A 16,690-nucleotide genomic window follows, 5' to 3' on the forward strand; every position below is an offset into this window, starting at 1 on the left:
CTTCCTCTTTGATCTTCTGCTAAAAAAAAAAAAAAAAAAAATGAAGCATACGGCTTTGACTGTCAGTCGTATATTTTTTGCAGTTTTGTGCATAACAGTTTGGATAGTTTTCCAGAGTGTTTCTTAATCCTTTTAGACTCGTGACCTATCTTTTACTCTCATTTATGTATTTATTTGTTATTTATAAATGTACTTTATTCTTAGAAGTTTGAGACAATTTAGGACGGAAGTCTAGTCTTAAAGGTTGTAATTGAAGGCTAAATCTAACTCCTCCAACTACCCTAAACTAAAAAGCTAAAAAAAAAAAAGAAAAAAAAAAGATGGGAGGACCAAAGAAAAAAGCTTACGTCACAAGAGTCAGAGGGTTAATGGTTCGTAAGTAATTGTTGGAAAAATTACTTGCTGTTTCGTAGTTGTGTGTGTGTGTGTGTGTGTGTGTGTGTGTGTGTGTGTGTGTGTGTGTGTGTGTGTGTGTGTGTGTGTGTGTGTGTGAAGTTGCTGAATGTGAAAACTGAAGATAATCAGTTTGTCAACCGCTTTTGTACGATCTTTTTTTTTTTTTTTTAAGAGAGAGAGAGAGAGAGAGAGAGAGAGAGAGTTTGGAGTAAGGAAGAATTTATTGTCAAACTTTTGTTTTAGTCATTTTTCGATACTGTTATGGTTCTGTGTGTGTGTGTGTGTGTGTGTGTGTGTGTGTGTGTGTGTGTGTGTGTGTGTGTGTGTGTGTGTGTGTGTTTCATTGTATCTCTCATTATCGTATTTTCTACCAGTCTTTTAGTTCTACCTACGTACTTCTTTTCATCTTGTCCCAGTTTGGTATTTTTGTCCTGTTTTCCCCATTATTGTCAACGCATCTTCAACCTTTTAACCACATTTTTGTCATTGTCTTTTTTACTGCAAGTTTCTCTTTTCCTGTCGCTCCACTTTTTTTTTTTCCTAGCCTATGCTTCGTCCCCTTCCGTGTCCCATTATTTTTTTACCCCGTATTTTTTATTTTTTATTTTTTGAACCTGTCATTTCGTGTTTTCTTCATTTCGTGGTTCCTTTTTGTGTCCAAGTTTTACCCATTTATACTCCTGTCCATTTTCCTCCTCCTCCTCCTCCTCCTCCTCTCTGAACCAACCACTATTTTATCTCTGAGGCAAAAAAAGCTCTCAAAAAGTTACAGCCTGAGTAAAAAAAAAATAAATAAATAAATAAAAAAATAAGAATCCGCATTTCTTGCCCTCCCGTCTCAAAAGTTTGCATGCTGGTCAAAGAATTCTGCGACAAGGTTTCATTTGAAGTGTATAGGCAAGTGAAGACAGTCAAGAGGAGAGTTTTAAGTGAAGACATAAAGATGAGAGTTATAAGTGAAGACAGTCAAGAGGAGAGTTTTAAGTGAAGATAGTCAAGAGGAGAGTTATAAGTGAAGATAGTCAAGAGGAGAGTTTTAAGTGACGACAGTCAAGAGGAGAGTTTTAAGTGAAGACAGTCAAGAGGAGAGTTTTAAGTGAAGACAGTCAAGAGGAGAGTTTTAAGTGAAGACAGTCAAGAGGAGAGTTTTAAGTGAAGACAGTCAAGAGGAGAGTTTTAAGTGAAGACAGTCAAGAGGAGAGTTTTAAGTGAAGATAGTCAAGAGGAGAGTTATAAGTGAAGATAGTCAAGAGGAGAGTTTTAAGTGAAGACAGTCAAGAGGAGAGTTTTAAGTGAAGACAGTCAAGAGGAGAGTTTTAAGTGAAGACAGTCAAGAGGAGAGTTTTAAGTGAAGACAGTCAAGAGGAGAGTTTTAAGTGAAGACAGTCAAGAGGAGAGTTTTAAGTGAAGACAGTCAAGAGGAGAGTTTTAAGTGAAGACAGTCAAGAGGAGAGTTTTAAGTGAAGACAGTCAGGAGGAGAGTTTTAAGTGAAGACAGTCAGGAGGAGAGTTTTAAGTGAAGACAGTCAAGAGGAGAGTTTTAAGTGAAGACAGTCAAGAGGAGAGTTTTAAGTGAAGACAGTCAAGAGGAGAGTTTTAAGTGAAGACAGTCAAGAGGAGAGTTTTAAGTGAAGACAGTCAAGAGGAGAGTTTTAAGTGAAGACAGTCAAGAGGAGAGTTTTAAGTGAAGACAGTCAAGAGGAGAGTTTTAAGTGAAGACAGTCAAGAGGAGAGTTTTAAGTGAAGACAGTCAAGAGGAGAGTTTTAAGTGAAGACAGTCAAGAGGAGAGTTTTAAGTGAAGACAGTCAAGAGGAGAGTTTTAAGTGAAGACAGTCAAGAGGAGAGTTTTAAGTGAAGACAGTCAAGAGGAGAGTTTTAAGTGAAGACAGTCAAGAGGAGAGTTTTAAGTGAAGACAGTCAAGAGGAGAGTTTTAAGTGAAGACAGTCAAGAGGAGAGTTTTATGTGAAGACAGTCAAGAGGAGAGTTTTATGTGAAGACAGTCAAGAGGAGAGTTTTAAGTGAAGACAGTCAAGAGGAGAGTTTTAAGTGAAGACAGTCAAGAGGAGAGTTTTAAGTGAAGACAGTCAAGAGGAGAGTTTTAAGTGAAGACAGTCAAGAGGAGAGTTTTAAGTGAAGACAGTCAAGAGGAGAGTTTTAAGTGAAGACAGTCAAGAGGAGAGTTTTAAGTGAAGACAGTCAAGAGGAGAGTTTTAAGTGAAGACAGTCAAGAGGAGAGTTTTAAGTGAAGACAGTCAAGAGGAGAGTTTTAAGTGAAGACAGTCAAGAGGAGAGTTTTAAGTGAAGACAGTCAAGAGGAGAGTTTTAAGTGAAGACAGTCAAGAGGAGAGTTTTAAGTGAAGACAGTCAAGAGGAGAGTTTTAAGTGAAGACAGTCAAGAGGAGAGTTTTAAGTGAAGACAGTCAAGAGGAGAGTTTTAAGTGAAGACAGTCAAGAGGAGAGTTTTAAGTGAAGACAGTCAAGAGGAGAGTTTTAAGTGAAGACAGTCAAGAGGAGAGTTTTAAGTGAAGACAGTTAGGAGGAGAGTTTTTATGACATTAGACAAGGCGTATTTTGAGATGAGATTCTGGATGAGGTGGAGGGGTGGAGATGTGAATGAGGGTGTTATGAGTTGGAGGGAGGGCAGTCTAGTGATGTGAATGATGTTATGAGAGAGAGAGAGAGAGAGAGAGAGAGAGAGAGAGCAGCCTAGTGGAGATCAGAATGAGGGTGAGTTGGAGGAAGGGCTGCCTAGAGGAGATGTGAATGAGGGTGAGTTGGAGGGAGGGCAGTCTAGTGGAGATGTGAATGATGTTATGAGAGAGTGAGAGAGAGAGAGAGAGAGAGAGCGGCCTAGTGGAGATCAGAATGAGGGTGAGTTGGAGGAAGGGCTGCCTAGAGGAGATGTGAATGAGGGTGAGTTGGAGGGAGGGCACCCTAGTGGAGATGTGAATTATGTTAGTTGGAGAGAGAGAGAGAGAGAGAGAGAGAGAGAGAGAGAGAGAGAGAGAGAGAGAGAGAGGGCAGCCTAGTGGAAATATGGATGAGAATGTTGTGGGCTGGAGAAAGGACATACCGATGGCAGAGGGTAGGGTGACATGGAGGCGATTTGTTTGTGGCCTCCTCCTCCGGGATTAAGACATCTGGCTGTGGATTGATAGATACTGTAATATTCCTAAACATAAAGCATTTAATCTGTTCACTACGATGATGCTGGTATTGTTTATTGATCATACGAAAATACGGCTTTAATCCACTTACGAGACCCACCGCAATGCAAGGGCTGGTTTGCTTATCCAGAAGGGAGAGTGCTTGTATGAAAAAAAAAAGTAGTTTCACTGGGTTGGTATTGAGTAACAGCCAGATAATTCTCTCTCTCTCTCTCTCTCTGTTTTTGGGTTATATTTTAGTTAGCATATAAAGATTCTTAACACATTTTTCTTTGCGATTGATTTTGAATATTACATCATCATATTCTCCTACATGGTACTACAAAATTATATTGACACTAGAAATATATAACATTAAAGAGGGTGTCAGGGTTTAGTATGTAGGCTATACTAAATCGCCAAGAGAAAGGTACTACGAAGCCAGTAATGCCATCTGTACTACGGGGCTTCGAATGATGCCTTACCCATTTCAGTGATTATGATGATGATGGAGCGCCGTAGACCCCCAGACCTCCAGGTTATTTGATTAGCAGCAAAAATTACAAATAATAATCTATCTATCTATCTATCTATCTATCTATAGCCCGACGCCCTAATCCCTCAAAGGGTGGCCGCAGACAAAACGCCTCCAAGTCGCTCTGTCACCCACCATTTGACTACCCTCCCCCCAACTCACCCCCCCCTTCCCTCATACACCTCTCAACTCCATCCCTCCACCTCATCCTCGGTCTACCTCTCCCTCTCCCATAGACAGCAGTAAGGCTGGTGACCTGGCTGTTCACCGATCAAGACGCAATACTCGCAAGTATTGGCTCCATGCTTCCTCCCTGGGGGTAGGGGGGTTTCAAGAATACTCCCCCAGTATCCCTGCTTGTCGTACGAGGCGACTAAAAGGGTTGGTGGTGGGTTAGTGCCCCACCCCGTAAAAAGAACTAACTAAAAAAGCGAACAAAACAAATAATAATAATAATAATAATAATTTGTAGTAGTAGTAGTAACAGTAGCCTCAGTGCTTACATTTTTCAAAGGTACCGCTGTGTTAAGGGAGTGGATGGTGTGCACCCCCATTTACTACAACTGTGCACGGAAGTTTTGATAGTTTTCCTTAGTCTTATGTGTTCCGTGTCCCATCTCTGGAATATTCTCACCCAGTGATGATGATGATGTGTACCTGAAAGCAGAAAATAGGATATACGGAATTAACTAAAAGTGATGATACTTTCTCGTACCTTTGTGTTTTTTAGTTTTTGGATCCTGACCACTCCAAAGGATCGATGATGATGATGATGGTGATGATGATGATGGTGATGATGATGATGATTATGATGATGAAAAAACACATGGCATATGCCCAGAAAATGATGATAGTTTTTTGTGCCTTTGTTCTTCTGTTGCTGGATCCTGCCCTCCCCAGCAGATTGATGATGATGATGTGTGCCAAAATGAAAAAAAAACGTACAGTGAAAATGCAGAATTATCGGTCATACCACTAGCAGAATGAGCGTAACCTATACCGTGACAGAAAAAAAAAAGTGCTGCCGTTTTCTATTTTTTTCATTTTTTTCCCCTTGGTGTTATCCCTGACAAGCCGAAGTCGAACTGAGCTATTCCCCTAAGTGGCATTGTCTGGGGCGGGTAGTGGTTCTGTTGTTGGCTGAGGAACTTTGGTCCAGTCTACTTACCACCTAAATGGGGTGATGTGTTTTGTGTCGGTTTCATGTCGCAGCGCCGCAGAATGTTTTAGTGGAAGACTCCTGCCCTCCTCTCCCTCCCCCATCTCTTCCCCTGTATTCCCCGTCTCTCATGCTCCCTCATCTTTCGGCAAAGAGTGTCACATTAGAATTATTACAGGTATTATTATTATTATTTTCATTATTATTATTATTATTATTATTATTATTATTATTATTATTAGTATCTATCTATCTGTCTATCTATCATCCACTCCTACATTGCTCCATGTGGAGCGTAGGAGCCCGGGGCTAGGCAGTTGGTCCCGACATTTAAGATGAGAGTGACCAGCCTCACTCATCCCTGAGTGGCATTACACGAGCAATCAACCCCAACCACCCCTTGGATATAAACCTTCACCGGCCCAATCCGATTGGAGCGCAATAATTACCCACTATAATTATTTATTATCATTATTATTATTATTATTATTATTATTATTATTATTATCACCGGTATTATGATGATGATGATGATGATGATGATGATGAAAATGGTTGACGATGATGAAGATGATGATGATTATTATTATTACTATTGGTATGTTTATTACATCCAGCATGCGATAGCCCGAGCGTTATAATGTTTTATGCATGTATGTGATCAGAATTACACAAGTTGATGAAAGGGTTAAGGGTCAGCCAAGAGGTTGGTCAGTTGTTTTAGAAAAATGAGTCATAGGCCAAGGTCATATGGCAAAGTCAACTTTAATTGTTTTTTATCCGATTTAGGTCATTCATTGTGAAGGGACTCACGGTAGAGCAAGGGTGGAGATTCAGTTTTGAGAACAATCAGTCCTTCGGCAGGGTCTCAGGGTCAAAGGTCATGGTCACATAGTAAGGTCAACTTCGGCAGGGTCTCAGGGTCAAAGGTCATGGTCACATAGTAAGGTCAACTTCGGCAGGGTCTCAGGGTCAAAGGTCATGGTCACATAGTAAGGTCAACTTCGGCAGGGTCTCAGGGTCAAAGGTCATGGTCACATAGTAAGGTCAACTTCGGCAAGGTCTCAGGGTCAAAGATCATGGTCACATAGTAAGGTCAACTTAAATATTATTGATCTGATATAGGCCGGACTTTTGCGAGGGCTGAGAATGGACAAGAACGAAGGGATTCAATTTCAGAGCAATTAGTCAGCAGTAAAGGTCACACGACAAGGTCAAACCTTAATCCATGAATGGCTGTGTTCAGGGAATATCAAAATTGTTTTGAAATGATTAACTTGGTGGAAAGGTTAAGGGTAAGCAAAGGTGTTTTTAAGAACAGTATATAAATCAAAGGTAAAGGTAGTATTGCAAGGTCAGCTAAAGCATTCTTATCAGATTTAAACGAAACTTTGTGGAAGGGTTCAGGATAAAGCAAGGATGAAGGGATTCGAATTTTAGAATAGTCCATCAAAGGTCAGTGTGAGGACTAAGGTCATAAGTTCAACCCTGTGATGAAGGTTAGATTCGATGTGGACCAAACTTTGTGGAAATGTGGAAGGTCAGGCGAGGATGAGGACATTCTGTCATGAGAGCAACAGGTCAGGGGTCAAGGTCACAAGGCAGGGTCATCTCAGTGTGGATCCAATTTAAAGGAAACTTAGTGGAAGGGTGGAGGGTCACCCATGAATGACGTAATTTGATTCTAAGAACAAGTAGCCGAAGGTCGAGGTCACAGGGCAGAGTCAGATATTCGGCTGTTATTGAGTATTCCTTCATGTTGTAGCTGAGTAAAATCGTCTGGCTGTTGCAAGAATGGAATAATTAAGCCGTCTTCGTGCTGAAGGGGCTAAAGAGGAAGGAAGAAGGAAGAGCAGGAGGAGGGGCGCCGGAGTAATGAATTTGTTTTATTTTTATCGTCTGACGTCAGCAGGTGTGGTAGGTCTCCATATTATAATTGCAAACCATAATAGATAGATAGATAGAGAGACAGATAGAAGCAGGAAGTCAAATGATGAGAAGGTGTTGTGTCTGCGAGAATCGAGCAGTGCTAAGCATGCTTACACACTCTTAACACTGAGGAAAGCTGACGACAGCGGCCAGTAAGGAGATGATGCAGTTAGCTGTCAGCAGTCCTCTTGTGAACAAAGATCTAGTCCACCCACGAGGAACACACGTGACACACCCCTGCTACACCAGAATTTAGGAAAGAGAGCTCAGACGGAGATTAGCCACCGAACAGGCTAGACAGAAGGAGACAAGCGACCCTAGCGAGAGGTCGAGACGGAGATTAGCCTTAGAACAGAAAGAGAGAGAGATAGCGAGACAGGGAGGTAGCTACCCGGGACTTATACTCTTATACCTGTGTAATATTTCCAAGACAAATAAAAATAGTCCCATACTATTCTTTACCTCTTCCGTCACTACATGACATCTGGTGGGGAAACTACTACAAGATATAAAAGCCGCTCGACCACAAGTCTAAAATATACGCCTCTACAAGCAAATACAAAGTCGCTGCTTTATGATACAAAGTCTTTATGACATTTGGTGGCAGCGGTGGGATACGAACCTCGTCTACGAATCAACATTAAATTCCTACAAAATATCAAGATTGAAAACAACCAACAACATCAGCTCCTGACAGTATTCTCTCCATCCTGCCCCCTCCGTCTCCCAGATCATTACGCTGATGCAGAGGTCAAGAGATCACTCGACGCCTTGCAAGTAGCTTAACGACAAACCAGCAAATCTGCGGACATCGCCTCTCGAATTAAAAGCAAATTTCTACAAAAGCAACCGAGACTACAAGATTAGCTTCAGTTCTACATTGAATCCTACAAAATACAGTCTACAGTGCAAATAGTCTACAAAGTCTACAGCCATTTACAATCAACTACAGCCATCTACAATCAACTACAATTAACAACTCTACGTCGTCTGTATAATCTTCTACACGCACCTACAAGTAGCGGCAGTCTTCATCCCACAACGAGTAAATCACTAGAGAAAAGGACCGAGAAAACTTCCACATAGAAAAACGGAACAAACAAACGAAGAGTGAGACACGACTCACAACTCATCTTACTCACTCGTCTTCACTCAAGTTACTCATCGCTACTCATTCACTCACCACAGCTACCAGTGTGGGAAGTTGAGGTCATCATGCGTGCTTGCTGAACAGACGCCACGTCAGTCAACACACCACCTGCACCACCACTCACACCACGGTAAAAATTAGTGAGTTACATAGTTACTTCATTCATACAATACACAGTGATAGACAATAAGCTTCTGCACAAACATATAAAACGTGTTGTATAGTTACAGTTTAAATACACATACTTACTTCAATTATCTGCATAACTCAAATACTAAATAATCACCAACAATAAATATTCTACACTGTATATATTCATTCATCTATTATAACATTTATTTACTACCAACGAGTGTTACCATTTATACCTACGTAAAATACGTGTTTCATACATACAACTATACATTAATTATATCTACAAAGTAATAAAGAAAATATACAATCACAGTTACTCAGTGAGCAATTAAAAGAACTGTATTAATCATTTATTAATTAAAGCTACCTAGTGGAAACAGACAAATTAAGTTACAAGGTAAACTAGAGAAAAAAAAAAAAAAATGGCCAACACAAATGCCGTTAGCAAGAGTGAACATCTTCAACACAATCGTGAAGACAATGATTTCCACACAGTGCTGACACACATATTACTCACGATAGGTACAGGTGAACAACAAGTCAGTGTGTATAGTTAATACTGTATATAGTGTATATATTTTTTATATAAAATAACAAAATATGGGACTATATAATATCGTTTTCAGTAATACCTGTGCAATATAAACTAAACTTTAAAAAAGTATCCCAAGGAAATTAGTCAGCAATTATGTAACCATGAACAACATGGAAAAAGTGTACACAAGCAAAGAAAAACAAATACCACATAAACTACAAACGAAAAAGCAAATTGTGTCTCCACAAACAAGTGGCATGACACATCATCACTATCATCGACCGCAGCATATGTTAGGACTGCAGTTATTACAATTTTGTTACTCCATATTATAATTATGTAACTACAAACAATATGTACCAATTTATGTGACAGTTGCATTAACAAGATGTAACTTTTATGTAACTTTAACTACAATTATGTAACTACAAACGATATGTAACAATTATGTAACGACAAACGATTGCATTATGTTACACTAACTACAATTATGTACCTACAAACGATATGTAACAATTATGTAACGACAAACGATTGCATTATGTTACACTAACTACAATTATGTACTTACAAACGATATGTAACAATTATGTAACGACAAACGATTGCATTATGTTACACTTGCCAATTATGTAACAGTTGCATGAACAAGATGTAACTTTTATGTAACTTTAACTACAATTATAAGGCCAAGACACTTATGTAATAGTTGCATTAACAAAATGTAACTACAATTATAAGGCCAACACAATTATGCATTAACACAATATAAGTCATACAATTATAGCACAATTCTGTATTACCAGTATCATCATACAAGTTAGGTGAAATATTAGACATTACTAAAGTGATAACTCTATGTAATGTAATAACCTAGCAGTATTACCATTGCACAATTATATGCGTAATATTACTGAATAATCACTATTTACTATGAATATTATATGTATACAATATTCATACAATTATGTTACTTTTACAATATTATATATTTCACTTACTTAGCTTATAAGTTCATTATAATTTGTATGTAGTATGTATTAATATGTTATAACTATTAAATGTCGATGGTACGCCATTTTTGCGCGGCCGAGCAATGTGGTAGGTCTCCATATTATAATTGCAAACCATAATAGATAGATAGATAGAGAGACAGATAGAAGCAGGAAGTCAAATGATGAGAAGGTGTTGTGTCTGCGAGAATCGAGCAGTGCTAAGCATGCTTACACACTCTTAACACTGAGGAAAGCTGACGACAGCGGCCAGTAAGGAGATGATGCAGTTAGCTGTCAGCAGTCCTCTTGTGAACAAAGATCTAGTCCACCCACGAGGAACACACGTGACACACCCCTGCTACACCAGAATTTAGGAAAGAGAGCTCAGACGGAGATTAGCCACCGAACAGGCTAGACAGAAGGAGACAAGCGACCCTAGCGAGAGGTCGAGACGGAGATTAGCCTTAGAACAGAAAGAGAGAGAGATAGCGAGACAGGGAGGTAGCTACCCGGGACTTATACTCTTATACCTGTGTAATATTTCCAAGACAAATAAAAATAGTCCCATACTATTCTTTACCTCTTCCGTCACTACATGACATCTGGTGGGGAAACTACTACAAGATATAAAAGCCGCTCGACCACAAGTCTAAAATATACGCCTCTACAAGCAAATACAAAGTCGCTGCTTTATGATACAAAGTCTTTATGACACAGGAACGAAATTGCAGTGGCAGGCAGTGAGAGAAGAGGAAGTCGTGGAGAAGGAGGAGGAAGGCTCTAGGTTTTTTTTTTTTTTTTTGCTAAATAAGAACTGTCCCTTGCCTGTAGTATTAACCAGTGTTTGAATATTGGCTGAACAAAATCGCCTGTGGGAAAGGAGAGTGATATAGTAAAGCCATCCGTGTATGTGAAGGGTTTAAAAAGGGGACGAGAGGAGGGAAGAAGAAGGTGAAAGAGGAGGACGGAGAGAGAAGGAGAGGAGGGAGGAAGAAGGTGAAAGAGGAGGACGGAGAGGAAATGAGAGGAGGGAGGAAGAAGGTGGAAGAGGAGGACGGAGAGGAAATGAGAGGAGGGAGGAAGAAGGTGAAAGAGGAGGACGGAGAGAAAAGGAGAGGGAGGAAGAAGGTGAAAGAGGAGGACGGAGAGGAAAGGAGAGGAAGGAGGAAGAAGGTGGAAGAGGAGGAGGAGGAGGGAAAGGGGAGGAAGGTAAGAAATAGAGAGGGAGAGGCTAGAAAGGAAGGAGGGAGAAATAAGAAGAGGATGAGAAAAAGGGAAGGAGGATGGAGGGAAGGAAAGAAGGAGACGGTAGGGAGGAAGGATGGAAGAAGAGAAGGAAAGACGGAAGGGGAAACTAAAAAAAAATAAGATTCCATTACTTATGCGTACACACAAAATGCCACTTTTTATAACATATGTACAAATGTTTATTTTGTGAGCGAAATGGTGTGGCGGAAGCAGGAATGAAATGAAACCTTTCTCGTACTGAATGGATAAAAAAAAAAAAAAAAAAAAGAGAAGAAAGAGAAGACAAGGAGGAACAAGAAATTTAAGGGTGAATTTCTAAGCTGGGTAGAATTGTCTGGTGGCAGCAAGAATTTAGTGTAAAGCCGTCCTCGAACTGAAGAGGTTGAAATTAAGAATTGGAGAGAGGGGAAAGGAAACTCTGGCAAGGAAATTTACGGTTTAATTGCTCTTATGCTTATGAAAAAACACCGCCATATTTTTTTTTTCAGCATAAAGCGATGTTTATTGTGGCAGTTAGGCTTTCCTCGGCTGTGCCATTACCAAGCCTGACTTTTAGCCGTGTTTGTGTTTGTGTTTGTGTTTGCCCAGTGAGTTTTGTGTGTCCGAGTGTGTGTGCTTGTTATTGCCCCTGTTTATATGTATGTATCCGTATGAATGTGCTCTATGTATGTATGTGCTGAATGTGTGAGTGTATGTATGTATGTATGTATGTATGTATGTATGTATGTTAGTATATATGTATGTGGTTGTTTGTAATTTTCTGTTTGTATGTCTTCATCTGTCTGCATCTATCTGTCCTGTCGATCTGTCTATGTACCTATATTTATAAAGTACCGGTATATTTATTTGATGTCCGTTTGAGTTTGTTCTTGCTTCCTTCACATGACTTTGTATAAAAACACCGCCACTTGGGACACTTTAAGATACTGAAGTAGAGTGTGGTTGACCTGGTGGAATAAGACAAGCAAGTATTATACCTTTTTCTAGTCTAACTTGGCCTAAAATTGCCGTCTCTCTACCTTGAACGGTGAGTTGTAACACTAATTTAACACTAGAACATGATGCTAGTCAAGAAGAAGTGCAATGGAAAGGATGTAAAGCTGTAGTATTGTCTTTTTCTGCCGCTGAACTGTAGTGTGAAGTAAGCTGCAAAAGGACGAAAATCTGGGCCAAGTTAGAGTAAAATCAGTATGGTTTCCTGTTTTCTGGTCCTCCTCTCCTTTCATTTTTTAGTACAGTGACATCTTACTGTATTTCATCCATACTTCCTTCAGACGTTGCTGTCTTGATTTGTCCCTACCATCTAGACTTGCACTGGGTACAGACTGTGTGGTATGATTTCTGAAGAATATAATCGGTACTTCAATGTTTTAAGTTGTTTTAGAGGAGTATGGAGAGTTACATGGAGAGACAGACAGGCAAATGACTAAGCAAAGGAACATTGTGGTATTGATGTGGGTGTGATTGAATGTGGCGGCATTGGAGCTCCTGGCGTGTGTGGATTTAGCGCCGTGACAATAGCAGTGCCTTACTTTATGATGGAGTTGGTGGCCTTAACAGTTTGGGTAAGATATGTGGCCCTGGGAGGCTGCTGGTTCCTTGTGAGTAGGGCACGCTGGGAGAGAGAGAGAGAGAGAGAGAGAGAGAGAGAGAGAGAGAGAGAGAGAGAGAGAGAGAGAGAGGAACTATAACTAGGTAAACCAGTAGTGACGTGCTTGTATTCATCCATACTTTGAACTGATGGCCATTAGGCGGTAACAAGAATGACATATATACACCTCTCCTATCGCACGTGTTCCCCCTTAATTAAGTACCTGAAGACGTTGTTACAGATCAATCTCTTGCATCGTGACTCTACATTGACCCCATCAGCAAGGATACGCTTTATGTCATTCTTGGTTCCACCCCAAGATTTTGTTTCAGTTAGGGAGTTCCTTATCTATATCTTAATCCTTCGCTTTTATATTTTATTCACTCAGGAGAACTATGTCTATATCTAACTCCTTCACTTCGAAAAGTTTCTCCTGAATTAAGTAAAATCGTTCGGAATACTAGAAGCCGTCGTGCTGAACCGTCATCCAATACTTCACTCGCAGGGAAATCTGTGTTTGGAAAATTTTGTAAATCCGAGGAAGTAGTGACATTAAACTTGAAATATTTAGATGTTGCCATCGAGTTTATCCGTTGATGTAGTTTGAAATAGTTTCCATTAAGCCTTTCAGGACGATGATGCCTTTTCTTTTCCTCTCTCTCTCTCTCTCTCTCGCTACCATCAGACTTTACTCGTTTTACTTTAACTTAGTTTAAAATTTTCATCTCTCCTTCTTCAATATTGACCTGTAACAACTAGAATACGGTGCTAGTAACAGAGAGGTGCTGCGAGAAGGAAGTAGAATCATGGTATTGTCTTCTTGTGGAACTGTGTGAATTAAGCTGCGAAAAAGGGAAAATCTGGGACAAGTTAAGGTGAAGGGAGTATGGTTTATATTCATCTGATGAGAGACTTAATTGATAGAAGGGGTTAAGTGTAGCCTTTGCTTACATTTTGACTAAACAAGGCCTCTTTAGAGCTTAATACATTAGTCTGGCGGTAACAAGAGTGATAAGTAAAAATCGTCGAGTCACTGGAACAATATTATTACTGCATTTAATTTTATACTCTTCAATCAGGTGACAGTCAGTAGTTTATTCTCCCTGTTCATAGATTGTATTGTGTACCTTCGAAGGTATTTTTCAAACTTGAGAGGTTAGATATCGTCATCGACTATCCCCATTGCAATACGTGTAAAACCTAGGTTGAAAAAAAAAACGTGTGGTGATAGTGAAAATAAGCTACAAAATATGCTGTGGGACTGACGAGGTTGTGCTTAGTATGAGAAGTGTTCCAGAAGCTGAAATATATCGCATGGCACTAACAGCAGTGAAATTACACAGCCTTTACAAGACGAGATTCTCCTGAACTGTAGCCTAATATTGCATACATAGACAAACCAGGCCTGTGCTTGCAATTGCAGTAATCAGACAAAATATGACAAATTTGTGATTCATACCCATACTGGTTTCACTCAATCTTGGCCCAGATTTTTATTCTTTTACAGCTTATTTCAGGTACCGTAGCTCAGTGGCAGAAAAATACAATACTGCCATCTGCATCCTTTCCACAGCACTTCTTCGTCACTAGCCTCGTGTTCTAACGTTAATCTATTGCTACAACTCCGCGTTTAAGGTGAGGAGAAGACCATTTTAAGTCTGGTTAGTGGTAGAAAGAATAAAGTTTGTGTTTGTTTCCTTCAGACGATTTTATTAACAGTAACTACGAAGACATTTTTTTTTTTTTTATTCACACAACCACCAGGTGTTATTATGCAAATTAGAAGGACCTCTATGAGTGAAGAAATTAATGATGGCGATTACCTTATCCTGTTTCAAAATTTCCTCTAAGCCGAGAAGAGAATAATGTAATTGTTGCAAAAAGATAAAATGAATAAATATAAAAATTAATTATTAATAATTGGACTGAATTGGTTTACGTTACGAAAGACTTCGGACTGGAGAGATGGAGAGATTTTTCCATCTGAAGAGTGTTTAGTCTTTATTAATTTTACTCCTACTCTACTTAAGGTCTCTCAGAACTGAATGAGATCGTCTGCCGGTAACAAGAATAAAAGATGCCATCGCCTAGTATTGCACAGGTAGAAAAATCAATCGTGTCTCTATTTTGAAGGAATTTTGGGATAGGACGGCATAAACCTGTAATTGCATTTTCACTGGCGGGGTTTTATTTAACACCGAATATTATTCTAGTCTTGTAGCCGTCACTCACTTTCATTAAGGTTAGCCAGGCATTGGAACTGGAGAGGTTACATGTAGGCACTGTAAACCTCTTCACTAGGCCAGGGTCGTGCTTGAAAGTAATGGAATCTTTTCTCTCGCGGGTACAAGAATTGAGCACGTCATGGCACTGAACTGCAGGCCAGTATTGCACGGGCATGTAGATGTGTGTTTGGAATTTCCGTAGTTAGGGCAACGGTGGCATAAACTTTGGATCATTTACCTCTTCCGTTCAGGCCGCGGCGCCGACCGTCGCGGAAAATGAACGAGTTACCGCTAATGGTTTCGGTCGCCTTGTCTCCCAGACTGATTGGCAGCCGTAGAAGCCAAGGTTTGTATTCGTATCGTTGTATTGACAAGCCCTTAGTTTGTAGCAGTCATTTGTGAGACCCGTGGTGAGAGAGATCCATGTTTGTCTTGGAAGAAATCACACACACACACACACACACACACACACACACACACACACACACACACACACACACACACACACACACACACACACACACACAAAGCATTGAGGCTCCTATGACTCACTCTGGACACGCTCTTAGATTACTTAAAGTCGTCTTGCCTTAGCTGGAATAGAATACTAGAGTCACCCCGATCAGGAGAGTGAAAAAAAAAATACTGAGAAAACAACAGTTTTGGCCTACCTTGGACCCTCTAAAATCGGGTCGAAACAGTTCTGTCTTTGCAGTTACCATAATTCTAGTATGTGGGTTTTATTTTCCTTTTTATTTTTATTTATACTGCTGTGAATTCGTGACCCCTGTTTTGTCCTCTGCCCCTCGTGGCAAAATGCCCCCCATTTCTTAATGCCTTTTTGAGAAACCTGTATTAAGTGGGATGCGTGTGTGGCTATATGGAAAGGATGGTGAATACGAGACTGACTAGAAGAGTGTATGTGAGTGAGGTGGAAGGGGAAAGAAAGATGGAGAGAGACAGGATGAGATGGAGGGAGAATGGAAGAGGGAGAGACCAAAGATGGGATGGAGAAGGAAGAGGGAGAGACCAAAGATGGGATGGAGAATGAAGAGGGAGAGACCAAAGATGGGATAGAGAAGGAAGAGGGAGAGACCAAAGATGGGATGGAGAAGGAAGAGGGAGAGACCAAAGATAGGATGGAGAAGGAAGAGGGAGAGACCAAAGATGGGATGGAGAAGGAAGAGGGAGAGACCAAAGATGGGATGGAGAAGGAAGAGGGAGAGACCAAAGATGGGATGGAGAAGGAAGAGGGAGAGACCAAAGATAGGATGGAGAAGGAAGAGGGAGAGACCAAAGATGGGATGGAGAAGGAAGAGGGAGAGACAAAGGATGGGATGAGGACTGGAGTGGAGAAATATGTAAGAGATGGAGTTAGAGGGCAGCCAATGGCAGAGTAGGCGACATGGAGGCGACTTGTTTGTGGCCACCCAGCACGGGATTGAGAAGTCTGGCAATAGATCGATAGATAGATAAACAGATAAATAGATAAATACGTAGAGTGCTTATCAGCTCTACCTTACTTTTGGTTTCTGAATGATTTTGCAGCCTTGCGTATAGGCTATCGTAACCATATTGTCAGCAACAGTATTTATGTAGCTAAGCCTTTAGTTTGTGGTAGTCATTTGTGAAACCCAGGACAAC

This window comes from Coenobita brevimanus, chromosome 1 (genome assembly GCF_032717465.1).
Source record: "Coenobita brevimanus isolate Jiangsu-jjx chromosome 1, ASM3271746v2, whole genome shotgun sequence".
Taxonomy (NCBI): domain Eukaryota; kingdom Metazoa; phylum Arthropoda; class Malacostraca; order Decapoda; family Coenobitidae; genus Coenobita; species Coenobita brevimanus.